The 21,708-nt window shown below is 35.8% G+C and overlaps 1 long non-coding RNA gene across 1 annotated transcript in view; it reads right to left on the minus strand.

Annotated features, from left to right (window-relative positions):
* Positions 1 to 21,051, minus strand: part of LOC141282895 (uncharacterized) — an 83,188-nt gene extending 62,137 nt beyond the window's left edge. The window contains exons 1-2 of the long non-coding RNA XR_012337753.1: positions 20,981 to 21,051; positions 20,747 to 20,878 (exon numbers count right to left, since the gene is read on the minus strand). This is a non-coding gene — a long non-coding RNA (uncharacterized lncRNA). The remainder of the gene's footprint in view (positions 1 to 20,746; positions 20,879 to 20,980) is intronic.
* Between the last annotated feature and the right edge of the window lie 657 nt (positions 21,052 to 21,708).

Here is a 21,708-nt window from a genome sequence, read left to right on the forward strand (position 1 = left end):
GCTGCAAGAACCGACCGCTGGATGATGTCAAAGTACCGCGAGAATGATCCGAGACGGCACTTTGAAGTCATCCGGCTGTCGGTTCTTGCAGCGCCGCATAAAGTTGATCAAGCTTATGACAACCACTGCACGCGCGAATTTCAGACGTGAGGCTAAACAATTTAAAAGTTAAGAAAGCGCGTTCGGAAGAGAGTTGGAAAAGGAAAAGACAATCTGACCGCGTTAGTAACCGGACAAGAGTCCCACTCGGTCAGGTTTTTACTCGTTGGCGTGAGCTAAAAGACAGCACTGGATGGGATGCTGATTTGGCGATCTTGTTGATGGACTAGTAAGTAAATCTCTTATTTGTAAACTTGTTTGCGGTCTATGTTGTATGTTGTTGCGCTTGCTTGTAGTATGTCATGCGATTATCATGACAACAGTTGTCAATATCTCACATAATTATCAGGACATAAATAAGCCTAGAGGTTGTAAATAGTGTAAACATGCACAATTTGCAAACTATTATGATAGATAGCAATAATCATGTATAGTGACATTATAGCAAACAATGTTATGAAATAATGCAACGTACACAATTAACTTTGTCATGGCATTTTGTAATGTTTACTTGTGATTTAGCTGCAATCATGTAAAAACGTTACAAGCTAGCAAACGCGGTACTTTATTATTATATGCACTCTACACTTGGAATAAACTTCTTATTATCCTATTACCATCATCTGTAGTTTAGTAGACTATGCAGTAGCCTAATATTTGTATGAAATTGTGAAACATTACCTGGTCATTACCTTTGGAGTACTAGAGTGGAAAATTACGACAGTTGCAAGTATTCTAGGGGTCGCTGTTTGACAAAAACGCCGAAATGCATAGAGCGGCTTTAATACCAAGTTTAAACAGCCCCAAAAACACAATCACTTCACCAAAGTGTGTCATTCTGCTTATAAAAGAAATGTGCATGCAGTGAGCAAAGACATTTCTCATGATGATGACGACTCACCTTTATGGATTCAGTCTTGCATAAGCCATGTGACACGGAACAGGAATTTGCAGAAATACTGATACAGATGTGGCCTTTAAAAACGCGCGTTTTCTCCCGCGGCATTCGCCAAATCGTCTCGCGGAGTCACGCAGAATTCTGCAAGTGTTTTCGGGGGGGGGGCTACTTTCCCTTTTCCCTTAATGTGTTTCGCTTCACAGAAAATCCACCAGGTGGCGCATAAAAAACTACATTTTTATATGCGTTGTCATTGCGGTTGTTTCCAGAAGTTAATAAGGGCATTGCTGAATATTTAACATTTCTATTAAAACAGCAAAGTGACGTCAACCACTTCTTGCCAGCATAACAGCGCATACATATATTAAGATGACTGTACGTGCAATGGGCATTTATACTAAGTGCAACAAAGAATTTAATGTGAGCCTAATACACTTAACTCTATTTACAATGAATATCTTAATTATTTGTGTTGTCGAATTTTGACACCGTTTCATTGTTTGTTCATAATATTAATAATTATGTCAGTTTTTCTAAAAGTATTAATATTTTAAAGAGATTCATGTGGTATAAAAATACATGTTTTAAAGTTAAAAATGTTGTAAAAATATATTAGTATTATTGTTCTTAATATATTAAGAACAGTAATATGACACATGTATATTGCGCTAAATTGCTTTACATATGGAAAGAGGAATTCTTCTCAACCACCACCAATAAAGTTTAAAAAATATTCTTTAAAAACGGCGTTTAAACCCACGCAGAGCGAACAAGAAAACATGGGCCTATGCTTACATACTGTACAGTGGGCATATGATATCTTTATTTAGTTTGACATATTTAAAACTTTAATAATACCTTTCTTGCGCATATAGGCAGTCAGTGTTATGATTTTTTTTAATCCTTTCAGCCGTTATTCATAACAGTAAAAATATTCAGTGGCTTTGTAAATATACTACTAAAATAATGGATTAAAGTAACTTTATAAAATCTCTTAATGTCACTTATGTATTTTTTAGTTGGTCAAAACAAAATAAATGGCTAGAAATAGAACAGACATTTTAATTTAAAATGTACATATATTATAGGCGTATATTATAGGTCCTTCCAGATATCTTATCTCAGACGTTCGCAGTCAACACTTTTAAAACTTATTTATATAAAATCTAATATATATATATATTAAAAAACAAAGTTTTAAGTTAAGACAATAATAAATATGTTTATTTTTATTGAAAGAAAAACGTAGAAAATGTTATTATGGGTATAGTTGATGCAAATAAAGTGTGCAGTATACAAAAAATGCAAACAAATTATTTCTAAAAGTGGCAAGATTTTAAAAAGATAAAGGTGGTATAAAGAAAGACATGAGAAAAGTAGAGGTATGCAAAAGAACACAGTTTAGTTATTGTTAATTGAAGCGGTTTTATACACCTTTGTTTGAATTGACAAGCATTTTATTCGCCACTTTCAACACATTTTGTGATTGATTTACTGATTTATTACAGAAAATTGTTGTCAGAAGCAAAGCTATTGTACAAAGCATCTTTATATGTATGTTTTAAAGTTAAAAATGTTGTAAAAAATATATTAGTATTCTTTTATATTAAGAATAACAATATGATACATTTATATTGCGCTAAAATGCAATATACATTATTCTGCAATATAAATTATTCTCAACCACCACCAATAAAGTTTAAACATTATTCTTTAGAAAAAAAAACGGCGTTTAAACCCGTGTTGCGTGGAGCGAACAAGAAAACATATGCTTACATGCTCAATCGGCATATGATATCTTTTTTATTTAGTTTTACAGTTTTAAAAGTGGCAAAAAAGTTCTTAAAATCTAATGAATACTGGTTTTGTAAAATGTATATAACTGCAGATGCGTGCGTGGGATCCGGGAAGGTATCCTTTTCCTCCAGACCTTGACGCATGGTCGCGGGAAGGCGAGAAATATATTTTTTTTAAGTAAAAATATTTTGCACAATTGATATATTACTTATGAATATTTTAGGAAATTATTTTTGACACACGTAGGTTATTACGTGTATTTTGGATTTTAATTTCATTACTGTCTGTGCCTATCCGTGGCCTCATCCGAGCGCACTTTCTTTGTCTTGCGTCTTTTGAAGACATTGGTAAGCAGCACCATGACCCAGAAAAGACTCACACACCTTTCCCTGATGCATGCCCACACAGAAATACTGAACTTCCTGGACATTCGTCCCCTAGCTCACGAAAACGCGAGTTTTTTCTGCGCGAGTAAAGAGCGCATTGATAATATGCGTATTAACGGAATGACAACGCGGGTTTGTTTATTACATACATGGATGCGCAGCAGCACAAAAACGCTTTTTAATATGAAAAATTAAAGGATGAAAATATAACAGATTATTATTGAGTCTCTTGGACATAAATGATGACCAATTATGAGAGGTTAGAAGGCTTAAATAGCTGCTTCATCTGTAAGTTCATCTGTAAGCTAAGTAAATAAATGCTTTGCTTTAAACAAATGCATCTACTTTTAAATGTTTTTTTTTTTAAATGCTACCCAACGGATTTATTGTATATAATGACTCTGCACCTGTAGATATGGTGAGATATGAAAACATTTTAAGTAATTCTTTTAAAAAAAAACATTTCGCTGTCCAAGTGCTAAAATGGCTCTCCACACGTTTGTAAATTCTTTATCTTTTGTTTGTAACAAATAGAGTATTTTTACAGTACAAACCTTATATAAAGCCTATTCTAAAAATGTAATTATACACCATGTATTTCTTTATAAAAGTATACAATATCAGAACTAAACCCATCATTATTTTTGTTCAAATTATGAATTATTTATAAGTTTAAAAAAGACAGTAATAGTACTATTTAGTAAAAAAAAGATCTATATAAAAATATACTAGGTATGTTAATGTGAGAATATTTTACATCTGTCGTGTGATTCTAACTTAAAAACGAAAGTAAAATATGTTCGTCCGCATGGACATTGAAAATTGTGAAGTTTAATTAATATTATATGTTGTATGTAAATTGTAACGAAAGTAATTCCCCCTGGGATAAGTATTTTTGCTTCTGATTAATAGCGCATATTCATCTGAGAACTGATGATGTCTGTGTGTTTCAGACCCTGGCTGTGTGCCCTGAAGTGTATATGACAATAAAGTAGTAAATCTCAATATATTTATTTTTAAAATGTATTTTAAATAGGCCTATAGGCTCATAGGTTTTTTGGTTAAAAAATTCACAGCACCCCCTGTTCAAAATGACTTCCAGCGGCCCTGCCTTGACGCTTTGTGTGTTCGACTTTAAATGGTGCGGCGCTGACTGGTCGGCTTATGACATCAGAGTACCGCGAGAGCAAAGGTAAAGTCGGACCATTTGTAACATTTCGACTTGCTCTCGCGGTACTTTGATGTCTTCGTTGCCGAACTGTCTGCACAGCGCCACATAGAAACGCCCTTTGACTCTTTAAGGCAAAGTACCAGCAACATGAGCAACAAGGGTTAAAACATAACCCTTTCATTGTTAAGTATGAGAAATTAAAATGAATTAAATCACGTTTAAACGCCACAGAGATATCAGAGCCAGCAGTCGATTTCTGATGCGCTTGCCGAGGCGAGGCTGCGCTGGGCGGGGTGTGAGCGCTGGTGATTTTCTGGAGCTCATATGGAGCTCATCTCCGTCCGAAAGTGTCAGAGCACACGTTTAAATAGACGCTATCTTTATTAACCGACCGCCTATTTAAACTTTAAGCACATACATTCACGCCTGAACAACTCTTACAATTACATTTTGTGACCAAATAACAGTAATATTAGGAGCATTTTGCTGTCAGAAAACATAGCTGTCATAACTCCACATATTTACCTGATTTGTCTTAATTAGTTCAGTCAACATTAGCCATTCTGAATGTTGACTGGATTTGAAAATAACCATTCATTTAATGTTTTAAACACAGATTTATCTAGACTTAAAATAATATGTCTTCTCAACTAGCTCAAACAAAAAAATTGGTTTAACTTATATATTTTTGCCCGTCCAACATTTCATTAATTGGATTTTTTACAGTGTAGGTTATATCAACATATGTCAAATTAAGTTACCTGATATCCACTTAATTTTATAAGTTATAAACATTCATTTAAAATAACATACAGCGTATGTATTTGGCCTATTTGCTTAAATTACATTTTAACAAAGAAACTGCAAGGGTTAATATTAAAACCCAACACGCTGGTGAAAACTGGATAAACCGGTTTTCTTTGATGAGGTGATCGATTAGCATTGGGGGTTGGCAAAGAATTGGCAGACCTAGGGGTGGGTGGTTTTTAATTTCTTGACTCTGTGTCACTGGTAGCTGCTAAAACAAGCAGCTAAACCATGTACAATTAATTACATTTTGGAATTAACTTCCTTCATGTCTTTTTATTTATACACTGTAAAAAATATTTTCTGAATTTTTAAGTAAAGTTAGCATTAAATATGTTTTACAAACAATTGGTTTACAAACTCTGGGATGTTTGTGATTATCATCATTCAGAAAAGTGGTGCTTGTGTTTAGACTTGTGTTTTACGTGATTAAATCAGGAAGATTACATTAGTTTCTTTTCAGTGTTGAACAGTTTGTCATCAAAATGCAAAAATATAGTATATTTATAAACATCGCTGAAACGAGTGAATTAAAATTAAAAAAGTTATAAAGTTAAAGCTGCTGATAATTTTGTTTATATTTACTAGCATTTTCTGAGTGAAAAATGTTTAGATTTTGTTAAGTAGCCTAAATCCTACTCCAATTTATTTCAGTGTAGGTTTCTCATTTTTATCAGCTTTCTTTTGCTTTTCAAAGGGCCGTCTACCTTTGCTACCACCAGTGCTTTAATGTGGGCCGGTAGGCGCCAGTACTCAGTACCGCCACTCCAAAATATAGCTCTTGAGCATACCACCACCTCTCCCTGCGCCCAGAACGTACTTCTAGCGTACCAGAAAGCTCATTTGCACATCTGTTTAAATCAGAGGCTTAATTTAATTAATTATTTGGCTGCGCTGCCGCTTTTCAAAGCGCCCTTCACAATGCAAGCTACCTAATTCGTCCCACCGAGAGCAAAGACTACATTACCCATACACCTTTGAGTTTTACAAGTTAAAAGCGGATGCGTAGCTTTTGCTGCTGTCAATAGGCTTGTTCGACTTCATGCGGCGCCCCGAGAATCGACAGCCGGAAGACGTCACAGTATCGCGAGAGCAAGGCGAAATATGATTTCTTGAATCATTCTCGCGGTACTCTGACGTCATCCGGCTGTCGGTTCTTGCGGCGCCGCATGAAGTCGAACAAGCATGGTGTTAACAACGTGGTTTGGAGAGGTGTGTGAAACGCGCAACCATAGCTGCTCTGTTAAAATGAAAATAAAATGAATACTTAATATGCCCTCCTGGTTTTAGACTCTGAGGAGTAAAAGAACAAGGTCAGAATCAGAGGACTCTCGCTGGCTGACATCCCACCAAGCCAGAATGATATCGCTGCAGGTCAGACAGTGGCGCCCCCAGTGGCCCCCCCAAACAGAATGAGATTTAAAAAAAAATTTTTTTTTTTTTTTAGATTTTTAGATTGAAATAATAGTAGTAATATGTATTCATTAAAATGTACACTAAAAGCTATGTAAAAAAATAAAATACATTTGTATAATGTGTTAAATAGAATACAACCTTAACCCCACCCCTCTCCTTTACCCGCGATTACGCGCAGCCGCACTACCATCCATGTGACGTACACGTGACGTCCTGTTCGCTCCTGTTCAGCCATTGCATGCATTACAGAAGAAACTCACAAACTAGTAAGTAAAACTCAGTTAATTCTAGGTTATATAAAGCATATTGTTTCAACTTAGATAATCACTGTCAGGGTTTAAATTGGGCTGGGGCCACCCGGGGCTAAACCCCGGCACCAGAGACGTCAAGCCCATTCAAACTGACCCTCGGTTTTTGAGCCAACTGGATTTTGCATGCAACCTCAAAATCAAAGAAGCATCCATTAATCTGTTACTTGTCTTTTAATCTGTTTAATATGCGCAATATTATCAATTCTGTGCTGCATCATTGTCACTTTCACTTGTCATTTTTGCCGCTTTGATCGTGTTAAATTTCTTTATTCTGGCGTCATCAGCGTCGGAGCGCGCTCACAAGCTTTGCTGTTGCATTTGGCTATCTGAGGAATTAAAACGTCTAAGAAACGCTTACAACATTTCCAAACCCCAGGACAGTAATGTGCTGTTAACCTCCTCTGTGTAGAAAATGTATAGTTTAAAATGTGACCTTCTGGACTTTATATTAGTAGAGATTTCTAGATTTATCTTCTTGGCACAACGCCAAAGGGGGCGCAGAATCACACATGCTCACATACGAGGTAACATTTAATAAAAAAGTCTGTTACTCTAATAATTTTATCTAAACATATTGTTTCAAATCGTTATTGAACATTAAAATCAATCACGTGGCTATAGCTTATGTCATTTTCGTTGTTTATGTACTTTATGGATTTATAATTACATTAATTTCATAGGATAATGCAGTTGTTTTGCAAAATGCATTAATGACACAATTAGAAGTCATTAAACAAAACGTAAATAAACAAAACATGCCGTTTCAGATGTAAATATGATGCCAATATCCGATTGAATAGTATTTGATATAAAAGTTAGTCAACACTTTTGTTTTGGAGGTTTTTGCATGAAGGCTGGGGCGCTAAGCTTGTTACAAATGTAAGTGCCATAGAAAAGACTGAAGAATCTATAATATTTCCTTTGATGTCTGTGTATGCACACATTTCTGTGAGCTGTGCACACTGTGCCCCCTTAAAAAATGGTGCATGACGCCCGTGCCCGGCACATAGGCTGAAGGTCTCGCTCTACTCTTGCCAGTGTACCCGCTGCACTTGTGCATGTGCACTCACTGCCTGCGGTGCCGCGAAGGGAATAATGTGTTTCCATTCATTATGGGGCATACTCACCAAACGCAAGTTCAACGATTTGCGCGAGTAGATTACATACAAAGTCAATGCAAAGACGCAATCAGACAGACGCGTCCTCGCAAGGGGCGATGCGAAATGCCAATGACGCGAATTGGGCTGCGCAATTGCCGAAAACACGCGCTTTTCCCTTCAAACGCGTCTTTGTGTGTATGTGTGTGTGTGAGAGAGAGAGAGAGACAGAGAGAGAGGTAAGATTGGTGCCCACGTCGAGAAAACTTTATAGAAGACTAGAAACGTGTTAAGGACTAAAGTATGTCACTTTAATTACAGTATGTTAACTGGATAACACTGGATATAACTCATTGTAATAAAATAATGTATTTTAAATACACAAATCAAACGATGATCGGTCGATACTCATCTTTGATAGATTAATACTATTCCACCATCTGATCTTTAAATTATTTGTATTTGTCTCTAGTAAATCATATACTAGTAATAAATAAGAACAACTATACAAGTAGCATTAAAAGCAATGGGAAAACTGTTGACCATTAGATTCAGGCATAATAATTTTTTTAATTGTGCCACCCTAAGATTTGTACTGGCCCCTTTGTGCCCCCCCATGAAAACAATCCTGGGGGCGCCACTGAGGTCAGATGCAAGCTTTTTCCAATACCCTTTTGTAGGTACGTGACAATCTCTGCTGTCGCGGCTGTCAGCTTGGTTCCCCTCGACGCAACTTCGGATTTCCTCAGACGATGTGCAGTGTAAAAACATTATTGAAATTGTATTACACATACTTGCTAAACTACAAGTGAACGAAATTTCAATGAATTTGAACGACGCGCACAGGAGTTTTACCACACGCAAAATGGAAAACAATGGGACAAAATAAAGTGATGACTTTCGAGTTTCAAATGGCCAATATTTTGTTATTCTTGAACCCATAGACATGGTCTTGGTGTCCAGAGAGTATCTTTGCCCGACAGCGACAATATGTTATTAAAAAATAAATTACATCATTATGGATAAATGAGTGCTTGCAGAATATATATGTTTGAGAATGCTTATCAGTACTTTTTTGTTTCTTAAACTTTAAAGATGAATATTCTCCTTTAGAGATGGGCAATTTTCAGCAATAGCACATTATATTCAAAATTTTGAGCTCATAAAAAAGATTTTTCGCTTATTTAAATGACTTTTTTATGTTTTTATGCACGTTTAGTTTTGGTGCAATTTCATCAAAAGCTTGTAATTAGGAAATACACACAACATGCTTAACGTATATTTTCTATATGTTAAAAATGTTGTAAAAATTGCGTATTCTTATATAATAAGAATAACAATATGATATATTTATATTGCGCTCAAAATGATTTAGAAATGGAAAAAGGAATTCTTCTCAACTACCACCAATAAAGTTTTAAATTCTTCTTTAGAAATACGGCATTGAAACCCACGTGCACCGAACAAGAAAACGTATGCTTACATACAGTCCGTGTATGATATCTTTTTTATTTAGTTTTACATATTTTTATTTATATGCATTTAATAATAGTCTACCGTAAGGTCATAATGTACACACTGTTAAAATTGATTCAGTGGCTTTGTAAATATCTCTAAAATAAATGATTAAAGTAACTTAATAAAATCTCTTAATGCAGTAATGCGATTTTTTTAGTTGCAAAATAAATTACTAAAAATAGAACAGATATTTTGTGTAAAATGTACATATATTATTTGATGTATACGCCTTAATAATATAAGTATTACATTTACAGATTATTTTAGTCAATATATTTAAAAAGGTCAGAGTAATATATTTAAGTTTTTAAAACTGTAATAATTGCATATTTCAAATTATTATTATTTCTATTTGACATCAAAAATGTGTAAGTTTTACGCCTAACTTGAAGTATGATTTACTTATATTTTCACATTGATATTATTTGAGTAAATGTAGGCAAAAAATTTATTAATAATAAGTAGAAAAAATGTCAATTTTAAACAATCACATAGCCAACGGTTAATCAGCAACAAAGAAACTGCGCATTTTGCCGATGACAAACACCTCAGAAACTCCTCGAATTTATGAATATTTACACTCACAATATGATTTTATTTCCTTAGTACAAAAGTATAACATATTATACAAATTCTCAGTGAAATGTATTAAACACCAATGCATACTTTTTATCGTGTTTCATACCATGTAAAGGGAAACATGATAATATAAAAAGTAGCCTACTGTTCAGTAATGCAGAAAAGCGCACCACAACCATGTTAAATCTATTAAAACGTTCAGATGCAAAAATGAACTAAATGTAAAATTAGATAAACTAGATAATGATATTGCGTAAATGCGCTCGGTCTCTTCAAAGGTCTTCGCGAATTATTTTGTTATAAGACTCGATTATCACATCACGTCTCTTCTACTGTAAGTACACGGAAAAAATAAGACAAATGATGCGCGTTTGAGTCGGATTTTTATGAAGAATATGAAGAATAACTTCGCCAACAAAATGTTTGCCAAAAAGCATGCATTTGTATGACATCAAAGTCTATCGCCTAAACATCGATAATCCGTGTCATGTTACTTCAATATCATACAGTATACGCTCAGCATGAAGTCGAGCACACACATTGTCGTCAGTATGGCCTACATGAAACACGCCTGCCCTCTACAGGTTTTTATATTTCCTGCGTCCGCCACCGAACCCCCCTTTTGCGGGATCTCGCAGAATTTCGGAAGTCTCCGCGGCATTCTGGTCTCAGAGACGCGCATTTTTAAAGGCCACATCTGTAGGAAAGGAAAGAAACTGAAGTTAGTTTTAAGTTGGACTACTGTTCCCATATTTATCAAGCTTCTGAAAGTGCCATTTTTGTCTTAAGTACTAAGAATTCATGAAATATACTCCTACTTTCAATCTTAAGTATAAAAGCAAGTTGTCAAATTTCTTAAAGCTAAGAATCACTCTTAGGGGCCAATCACACCAAACGCATTTATGGCAGTTGCAGGCGCCTTTTTTAATTATATTCTATGGGCACCCAGGTAGCCAAAACAGTTTGGCCCAATAATGGCCCAAATCCGGCAGGCCAGAAAAAAAACCACGGCCCAGTTCCGGCTGCCAGAAAAGGGCCAACTCTGGGATGAATGACGCCCCAGAATCGGCCCTAGTACACTGGCCCATGTCCGGGTGCCTAAAGTGAGCCGGCACTGCCAGCACAGTGCCAGAATCACGCCAGCTAAAACTGTACACTCAGCCAAAACTGGCCAATGTCCGGGTGCTTAAAGTCAGCCGACACTGCCAGCAAAGTGCCAGATTCATGCCAGGTTAAACTGTACACTCAGACGAAACTAGCCCAAATTTTTTTTTTAAGTGTTTTTTTCCACAAAACAATACTTTATAACCTTAGCCCTTAAGATGGCATGTACTTATCCCTTCTTAAAAAAAACTTTTATTATATTTAGTTAAAAAAAGTTAAACTGCACATTAGAAGTTCTATCCTCAATGTTTGTGATGCTTTTAATGTGTTAAGTGTCACACTTTACTGTAGGTGTTTAAAAAAGAAAGAAAAATATACAGTATGTTTACATGTTTATTTGAAACATAACATTACATTAATAAAACATTAATAAACATCTGGACACTCCTCAAGAAGGAAAGACTGAGAGAAAAGAGATAAGAGGGGGAACAGAAAATGACTCATGGTTACTTCATCAGATAGACTGAAGGCATTAATGTTAAATTGGGTAAATGTTAAAGGAATAGTTCACCCTAAAATAAAAATTCTGTCATCATTTACTCATCCTCATGTTGTTTTAAAGGTAGGGTAACAGATTTGATCCTGAAAGATTTTTAGTTATTCTGGTTAAGAGGCTGTTTACACTTGGTATTAAGATGCGTGTTCACGTGCGCTCACCTCCTGTCTGTAAACAGCAAGAAAAGCAAACTTTTCTGCTGAATTGACAACCTGTACAGGAGCCACAAAACGAAAGGCATCTTTTATAACAACAGCAGCAAAAACTGCCTGGATCAGCAAGAGCAAAAACCCAAATTAACATCTGTAACTTTACTGCTTTAGCACGAGATGCAAACAGCTACAGGAGGCAAAGGGTCTGAAAGGGTCGTTGCTTATTTTGGTAAGGTAGGTACGCACGCGATATGTTTGTATTGAGATGGATTCAGATATTTTACTTTGATGAAACATTGTGTTGCTTATGAAATTTGTGTTCGTTTACGGATTAGCATAACGATATAGTTACTACGTCTACACAACCGAACGTGTGCTTAAACTAATTCTGATATAAACCAGTTGTTTATGTTGGTTATTTTGGAAGTGTTATTCACTTTGTACTGCAAAGTTTTCTCACTGGTGAATGAGACATGAAATGTGACCGTCTGATCTGTGCATGTTCATGTGTTTTGAAAGAGGCGTGACTTTGGATGGCGATTTGACTTAAGGGTGGGATCGTGATTTCATTACTAGGCGGCTACCGTTAGCATTTTTCAAAATGTGTTACCCTACCTTTAAACCTGTATGAATTTTTTCTGATGAACACAAAAGAAGATATTTAGAGTAATGATGGTAAACACACAGCAGATTGTAACCATTGACTTCCATAGAAGAAATAAAAAAATATGATGGAATTTAATGGGTACCGTCACCTGTGTGCTAACCATCATTTATCAAAATATTTTCTTCATCGTATATCACAATACTTTCAAAATACTTTTTCCTACTATGGAAGTCAATGGTTACAATGTGCTGTGTTTTTACCATCATTACGCAAAACATCTTAATTTGTGTTCATCAGAAAAAATCATGCAGATTTAGAACAACATGAGGATGAGTAAATGATGAAAGAATATCTATTGAACTATCCCTTTAACAACAATTGAAATACCTTGAATTTGCTTGTTTTCAGGCCCGCTCTCTTATTCTTTTTGCATCTCTGTCAGATGCAAGCTGCAGAAGTTTTTACGAACTTTTCTACTTCACCATCTGGTGCACGAACAGTAGTTGAATTTCTTCTGACAGATTCTTGAAAAGAAACAAAATTATTTAATTAGGTAAATTCAAGCATGTTAGTTTAACCCTGGAGAACCCAAGAACCCTTCTCTTAGAATCAATTACCATTGGCCACATTTGACCCATGGGTTCTCCAGGGTTAAATGTTACCTACAAGCTATTCTGCTTCAAAAACATTGACAGGTACTTTAGGTTGGAAGACTTATAGCTTCATAGATTAACATTGTAATGGCTTTATATACAGTGGCAAGAAAAAGTATATGAATTTCACAGTTTTCTGAACAAATTTGTCATAAAATGCGATCTAAACTTTATCTAAGTCAAGGGCATTGATAAACATAATGGGGCGGTTTCCCGGACCAGGATTAGCTTAATCCAGAACTAGGCCTTAGTTTAAATAGGAAATATAATTAGTTTTAACAAACATGCCTTACTAAAAACATTACCTGTGTGCATTTTGAGGTAAAACAAAGGGCACTGATGTATTTTAAGATATGTAAGTGCAAGTTGTTTTCAGTTTGGAGAGCTCTTAAAACTGTTTAAGTCTAGGACTAGTCTAATCCCTGTCCGGGAAACCGCCCCAATGTGTCTAAAAATAATTACACAAAAACATTCTGATCTTTCATGTCTTTACTGAGAACTACCAAAAAACATCTTAGTGCTTGTGAAAAAAATGTGAACCCTTAATTGAATGACCTCAAAAAAGCCAATTGGAGTCAGGTTTTAGCACAGCTATGGCCCTATTGTTTTTTCCCCAGATTCAGATAAATTTTTTCTCAAATTCCGTGTTTTTCGTTTTATTCTGGATTCTGGTTAAATTAAATTTCAGTAATCAAAAAGCACATCTTATCAACTGAAAACATAACAGAAAATTAGCAGATCCACCACTGCAGTGAATATACTGTACTGTATAAGTGTGCGACTGTGCGTTTCCACAAGGTGACGTGCCTGTTTACCAGCATGTATAGCTCGTATATGGTTCTCAGACACGAGGGCTCACTAAGTTTTCTTTCTTGTTTAAGTGAACATAAACAGCTGTATGTTTATTAGTATATTGAAGCAGTGCCGTCTTAAAGCTGTCTTGGGTGTTCAAAGCTCTCTTGAGTGTTCAATGTTCATTATACAAAAAAAATGAAAACCCCTCACTACTATTAACTGAATAAATTTCGCAGCTGCACATTTAATCCATACAGTGAGGACTGTGCAGTGTTTTATTTGTATTTATTGCTAAGGTTCATGTTAAAATCATGTTGACAGACAATTTCATAACTAATATATTTACATTTAATACAGATGCCTGAAAAGTAAAACAAGATGAGTATAGTATTATGATTAAGAGGAAATATTAAAAATTTGGTTGCTTTTCAGTAGCATTGTTGTAGTGACAGCCAAAATACATTGGCCTATATGTAATACACATGAGTAGTACAAAGTCCATTTCCTACTTTGCAAACTCGACACAACAGCAAAAAAACTAAACAAAAATGAGTGGAAGTGGCAACGAATATCCAAAGATGATAAATTGTGGACAAAAAGGTAGCACGAATTCCTTTATATGGAAGTGGTTTGGCTAGCTAAAAAACTGACGAGGCGCAGATTAAAATATAAATGAACCCTCTTATTTTTGTGGCTTCAGTCATTGTTGGCATACGGTTTTAAAGCTGGAAGCATTAACAACTTACATCGAAATATATATAATTATCGTTCAATATGGATTTTTGCCATATTGCCCAGCCCTAGGCCGACAATGCTAGCCTTTAAGTACCTTTAAGTAAAGAAGTTTAACTACCAGCTGTGTCCTGTAGCTGCAATGCTCTCTATTCTGTGAAATTTAAACGTTTTCTGTACCAGACAAAGTTATCCCTTTGTAAAAAAAAATTACCTCAGTCAGCTGTATAATAGCGGAACTGGCTGAGGTGGCTACGAGTGTTTAGCAGAATAGCTTCACGATCCCTCAGTTACTCCCGCCTGCTGCATAGACTGCTGAGGCAAATCCTCAGGCCAGTTTTATGAGTTGCGAAATATTATTTGTTTGTTTTGCTAAACGAAATATTACTGTTTAAGTAAGTTCATTGAACTGAGCAGAGTTCATTTCTTATGTCCGAATTCTCCTTGTCAGATAAATTATAAAAATCGATTTTCTACTCAAATTTATCTAGAAAGACTTCAGTATTTTAATAATAAATTCAAATGCTAATTTACATATTTGTTGAAGCGGGATTGTGGTCATTTAAAAAATTACGTATACTATATCAGTCACACCAGTTTGTCCTTCTTTTAAATGAAGTTTACATATATCTAATATGTGCAGAGTATAAATATTTTAAGCATTAAAATTATGTTAAATAACTTCCAAAAAGTCTTACCTCAGAGAAATTGCAGCAGACTTCATGCAGCAACAACCGTTAAAGCCCGGTAAATGTCGTCACTAGATGTCGCAGCTAGTGCGCATGTCTTGAAACAGCAGCAGTTCTTTTTCCAAAATAAAAGTTCCTTTAACCAGCTTTAATTGTCTAAAAATTGTAATCGATAAATTATAAATAGATCAATCTTTATGATCAAATTAGTTCAAATTCTGGAAAAGGGCTGAAAAATTGTAGTTGTAATAAAGTAAACAAATTGACAAGCTTTACAGCTTATTAAATTTTTTTATAAAATCTCAATTTAGTATTTGACCATTAATTAATACAATATGTGTTTGTTGAAATATTACATACATAGAAAATATTTCAGTATAAACTTAATAGCCCAGATACTTACATTCAATAGGCTAATGGCACTTTATGCCTCTACAAACCTATTCTTAACATTAAAATATGCTTCTCCCCTATTTTATTATTTATTAAAAATTTCTAAGCTTAACTTTTCCTCACACTACTTTTCACTTATTGACATAGGCTACCATTAATCAGGAAAACTAAAAACAATTATCAAAACATTAAATAGAAACAATTATATGCATATCAATTGTTAAATTAATATATTTTTATTAAAACAAACGTGAAATGTGAAAGCCAATATGTGGAAAATATGCCATTTGTCAGCCAAAATCGGACCAAATCCGCATATCCACAGCCTAGCCGAATCTGGCAACTTTTGCTGGGCCAGTGCTGGCTTAATGCTGGTAAGCCGCAGCCAGAACACAGCCGTGTGCGCCGTCACTCAGCCGGATCTGGCCCGAATGCACTGGCTACCTGGGCAGGGAGTATTTGCGCACTGTTTATGCGCGCCGAACGCCTTGCGTTTTTTGTCACCAGCCGCAGCACACGCTTTTGAAGGAGCGCTGAGAGCGGAAAAGCAGCCGACAACATTCGCATCTTTCTATTGTCCAATCGAATGGGGGAGAGGCGGGCCTTACGGTGTGGTGAGGGAAGTTTACAGTTGCTTTAAAGAACCGGACTCCACTCGCTCACTCTCCTATGTGTTTGTGCACCTCTCACCCTCAAACAAGGTCAGAGCAAGCGTCCTCTTTATAAAGTTTCTGCTAATATGACAGTTTATAGCAAAATAATATCACGCTTCAATATTTGATTGACAAGACAGCTGACTCGTTGGTTGCTAGCAATATGAAAAGTCAAAATAAAACGTAGCGCTTTTCTAAGCAGATTTAAAAGAGGAACTATATTTTATGGCGGAACAGCACTTTTGGGAGTACTTTGACTCGGCGCAGTAACACCCTCCCTCTCCCATTATGAGAGAGAGAAGGGGAGCAGATTTTTCAGGCGAGTCCAAGTACTCCCAAAAGTGCTATTCCGCCATAAAATATAGTTCCTCTTTTAAATCCGCTTAGAAAAGCGCTACGTTTTATTTTGTGCCACCAAACTGGCTCGTATTACTACTCGTCTTAAATAGGAAAACCGTTAATGTGTTTGGTCACTTCTAACTTTATCGCTGTTTGATACCATTGAATGAATGAGGCTAAGCTAAATGCCATCGAAGTGTCGCAGCGCGCCCCAGCGATTACGTGCACGCACTAAGATGATAGAGGGATGTATCAACTCTTCTTAGTTAAGGTAATAACATAGTTTTATATGGAAAATGGATAGACTATTCATTTAAGTATTCATACCACTTTCATTCAAAGTGTCTGTATTTCTTTCAAACGAATGGCGATGTAATATTTACGTCAGTACTAAAAGCTCAATTTGTACTTACTCTAAGTCTCCTTATTTGCACAACAAAAAATGAAAAACAAGACAGAAGCAATAATAAGAGAAGTGCTTAGGATACCATAGTTCATATCTACACTGTACTAGTTTTCTTACCCCATAACAAGTATGTTTACTGCTGTAACTGTAGATGTTTTACTGGCTCCTAAAGGATTATCTTATAGTTGTCTTTGCTTTATATATCTCTATGCTTTTATTGCTATAAAAAAAGAAAGCAGACATATAGCCAGTGTCACTGTTTGATTTGTATGAATGAGCTGTGTTTTGACCTCGAGCAAACTGTACATAAAGTCAAAGTGAGATATGACTATTTAATTAGTTATAACTATTTTATTTATCATTGCATTGAAGAGACCAACATGCTATTTCACTTTTGAGCACTTGACTTGAGTCTGATTCTGGTGGCTGTGAAAATATGAACAAAGTAATACTTACTCTTTAGCCAATAGAAAACATCAAGACACACCAAGAAAAGGATCTGAAAGAAGTAACAATAAATATACAACAGTTATTTATTCAGAATGGCCTTTAACATTTTAAAGTAGAGTAGTTAATGTAATTTTGATAGAGAGCTGAACAAAGCACACATACATTGCAATACATGGAGTAAAGTTGCGATATAATTTGTTTAATACACTTAAGAAAAAACGTTTCACAACACGTTTTTATAAAAGATATAAAACAAATATCCACTGACGTTAACTGTTAGCTCACAGCTGTGCCACGGGCTCAATCAGGCTAGCCGTAAACTGAAAAAAGCCCACACTACAATACTTGGAGTAAACTTGCATTATAATTAACTAAACAATTTAAAATACATTTAAAAACAAGCATAACACGATTATATAGAAGATATAAAGACAAATAAAAGATTTCCATTAGCTCACACCTGCGCGACGAGCTCAGTCAAGCTGACAGCGCTCGAGCTAACATTACTAACAAACGATAAACATTCAAATTGATCATTTATTAGTCGTATCGACATATACTGACAACTGAATTAACATCCCTTTGAACTAATTTCAATAAAGTAACAACGAATTTAAGGAAACTTACCCCAGAATCGACCACAAAACAGAAACACTTGTCTGAGGAGAAAATCTGTAAATACCCAACGTGCGTCTCCGGTTGAATAATCACGTGATCACAAAGCATGCGGAGAGAGACGGGCGCGCGCCTCTGCCAATAATATCATATTAAAAGAAAATAAAGATATTTGTTTAAAGATGAAAATGAAGTGCTTCTATCAGTGCTGTACAGGACCAAAATGACCTGTTTAGAACACATTTAACATATTTATTTAATTAAAATAAACAGAAATATTAATAGACTTTAAACAAAGCATGTGTTTCATTATCGTTCAATGTGCTCAGTATTTATTGTTTCTACGTATACATTCATGCATATTTTGTCAGGATTATTATTGAATGGAGACACGTTGAAAAGTGGTCCGAAAAAGACGTCTAATTTTAGGCTAAATTTGGACTGAATTAGACGGACCAAACAAAGACCAGTTTTCAACGTCTTTTTTTGGACTAAATGAAGGTCATGACGGGCCGACGTGATTTAGCCCAAAAAACAACGTCTAAATGACGTCTTGTGCTGGGTGGGTAAGGTTATCATCCTGTCGTGTGTTGTTCTCCAGATATGCTTGGAGCTTCCTGATCAGACTCGTCAGAATGTTGGCTTCCGACGACCCCTACACTGAAGATGGCATGCAATCACGTCCTCCTTTAAAGTGTGTTTTGCAGGGTTTTTTTTTACGAATTTGTGCAACTTGCTTGTGTGTAATAACCATTTAAAGTGTTATCCATTGTATTTTATGTTGTTGGGTATCACAAAACCCGAAAAAGTATGAAAAAGTACAGCGGTTTGCAATGATTCTCCTTTCCCCCACAACGCACTGTATGACGTCACGCTGGGGAGAGAATTTACCAAAGCCGCATTGAGAGCATTGAGAATGACTATAGAAAGACGAGTAAAGTACAGTTCTGATAGCGCAGATTATAGATAGATAGATAGATAGACAGACAGACAGACAGACAGACAGACAGACAGATGGATAGGCTAGTATAGAGAGATAGGCAGACAGCCAGATAGCATAACGTTAGCATATCTTCGTGTATAAAGTAAACAAACAATTAACATACTCGTGCATGCTGGCTTGAGGGGGTCCATGATCCTGCCTGAAATGGGTGTAACTTTATGCGATCTTCAGCACAAACGGTTTTGGCAGCATGTCTCTAATCCAGGAAGGTGAGTGAGGCACGTCACATCTGTTCGCGGGGACCAGCGACCCAAACGCACTCACTTTCTTACAGCCAGTAGCGGAATGGCAATCGGCAGAGTCGGGACTTTCCCGGTGGGTCGATCTGATAATAGTTATACATTTCGAGTTAACAACACCGTCTGGCGGCGTGATGTGCCCCGGTTCCCGCAGCCCGCTGGTCAAAGTGCAGCCTCTCTGCTCAACAAAGTATATGAAAGTGCTCAACCTGTTCGGCAGGTCCAAACATGTACAGGATTTATAAAAATACGGTGATCAATGAGCGGTTTCTCCTTAAATGGCATAGTCTGTCGTGATGTAAAAAGCCGCCGAACGCCTGTTTATTACAGTATGTATGCGGTCGGATCCGAGTGTGCTGCAGCTGCTGACTGCTGCGTATAAAATGATCGTGTGATTCGTTATAATCGCATAAACAATATAACAAAGCATCCTTTTATTTCACAAAACAATATATTTGAGATATTATTTGATAGACTAGTAAGTGTGGATAAAGGATGTTTAAAAATCTCTAGCCTGGTGGTCAGGACATGGATCAAATCAGCAGATTTGCGAAGTTTTATTTATCTCCACAGATATCATAAATAATAATTAGCATGGTATCTTTGCAGTATAACACATTATATATTTCCTACGATGTATATATGATTTCCAAATTGTATACGCAAGTATTAAACAGCAATAAATGTCTCATCTATCTCTATGGCTCTGGCTGAGTCTTTCTCCACTTCTCCCCAGCGTGACGTCATCGCAGAATTGCGTAAAAAAACCGTTAATACCAAAAACGTAAAAAAAGTGTTCTTTAAGACCATTTTTGAGACATTTTAAAAATTATACACATATCTTGAGTGATTTATGTACCCATTAATCGACAGTGGTGGTTAACCTGCAACACGCCCTTTAAAGGTCTCTCAAACTGTGATGCCAGGTCCATTGGAATCGGGGTTTCCTTCAGCTTATCTTCAAATACCTCATCAAACACAAGCCTGATCACATCATCCACATAACTGTACATATATTGCAGTCAATAAATCTTTTGTTTTGATCATTTATTTCCGTGCTTCATACATTAAGTTTGTATTTATGAATATATTTGAAATAAAAACATTACTGCTTACAGTATGTCACTTGTGTGTTTTGGGAACATAGCCTTGTACTTTCCCTCTCCTGCTTTTGTTACGGCTTGGTGACATTGTAATGGATTTATTGCTACATCAAGCAATACATTTATTGTAAAAGTAAATACCACTTTATTTAACACAGTTACTAAAATACTTAAATACCTGCACAGCATTCCAATAAATGGGAAAATAATTTTTTTTGCTGCAAATCTGAAATCTCAGGCTACGGACGGCAAAGGCATCCACTGATGATGGTGATGGAAACATTGTGAAACGATGCTACTGCCTGGGTTCCTATCATTATGCAGAGAAAAAAAAACTTTGTCATCATCAGTTATACATCTAAGACTGGTAGTAGTGGTTTCACTAGCTAAATACATCATATGTGTTACACACCTTTGCTCCTCATATGCCAGTCTGACTCCTTGTACTGTGTGTAATGATGTTGCATGTTTGCATACAGTGTAGAAGAGTGTGTCCAGCTGCGAATCTAGGATATAGACAAATAAAACAAACATGTATTCAGTCAAAAAGACATATTATAACAATAGAGTACAACGACTATAACTCATTAGACTATTCATTAAAACGTTAATGCATTACATAATACATGGCCCAACATTAGCAACACACATTACGTGTTTACTTCGTTTCAAAATCTAAGAAAGCTTCAAGTAAATACAACAGTAAAATACATATAACTTTAAACAAATCATCTGTACTTAGAGTTTCTTGAGTTTGATCATGAGAACAAATTTTACCTGTAACAGTTTAGCTGGTAACTTAGCAAGTTTGTAAACATGTCTAAACCAACATCGATAAAAAAACGATAGTCTGCATAATTCAACATACACGTGTGTAAATATGGTACTTTGTTTATGAAATACAGTATTACAAAACAAAACAATTAGCTTGCAAGCTTAGCTCTACACGCACATTATGTTAATCTCCAGTTACTGGTTACGTAACGTACAGTAAAAGCCAAATAATAAACGTGAATACTTACAGCCTGTGATCCAGAAGTGCACAGTAATCCAACTTTCAGGAGGAGACGTCGCGCAAATCCAGCTTCGGTTCATGAGAAGCAGTTATTGTGAAAACTCCGTGAACAACTTCTGACTGGA

This window comes from Paramisgurnus dabryanus, chromosome 10 (genome assembly GCF_030506205.2).
Source record: "Paramisgurnus dabryanus chromosome 10, PD_genome_1.1, whole genome shotgun sequence".
Classification (NCBI taxonomy): domain Eukaryota; kingdom Metazoa; phylum Chordata; class Actinopteri; order Cypriniformes; family Cobitidae; genus Paramisgurnus; species Paramisgurnus dabryanus.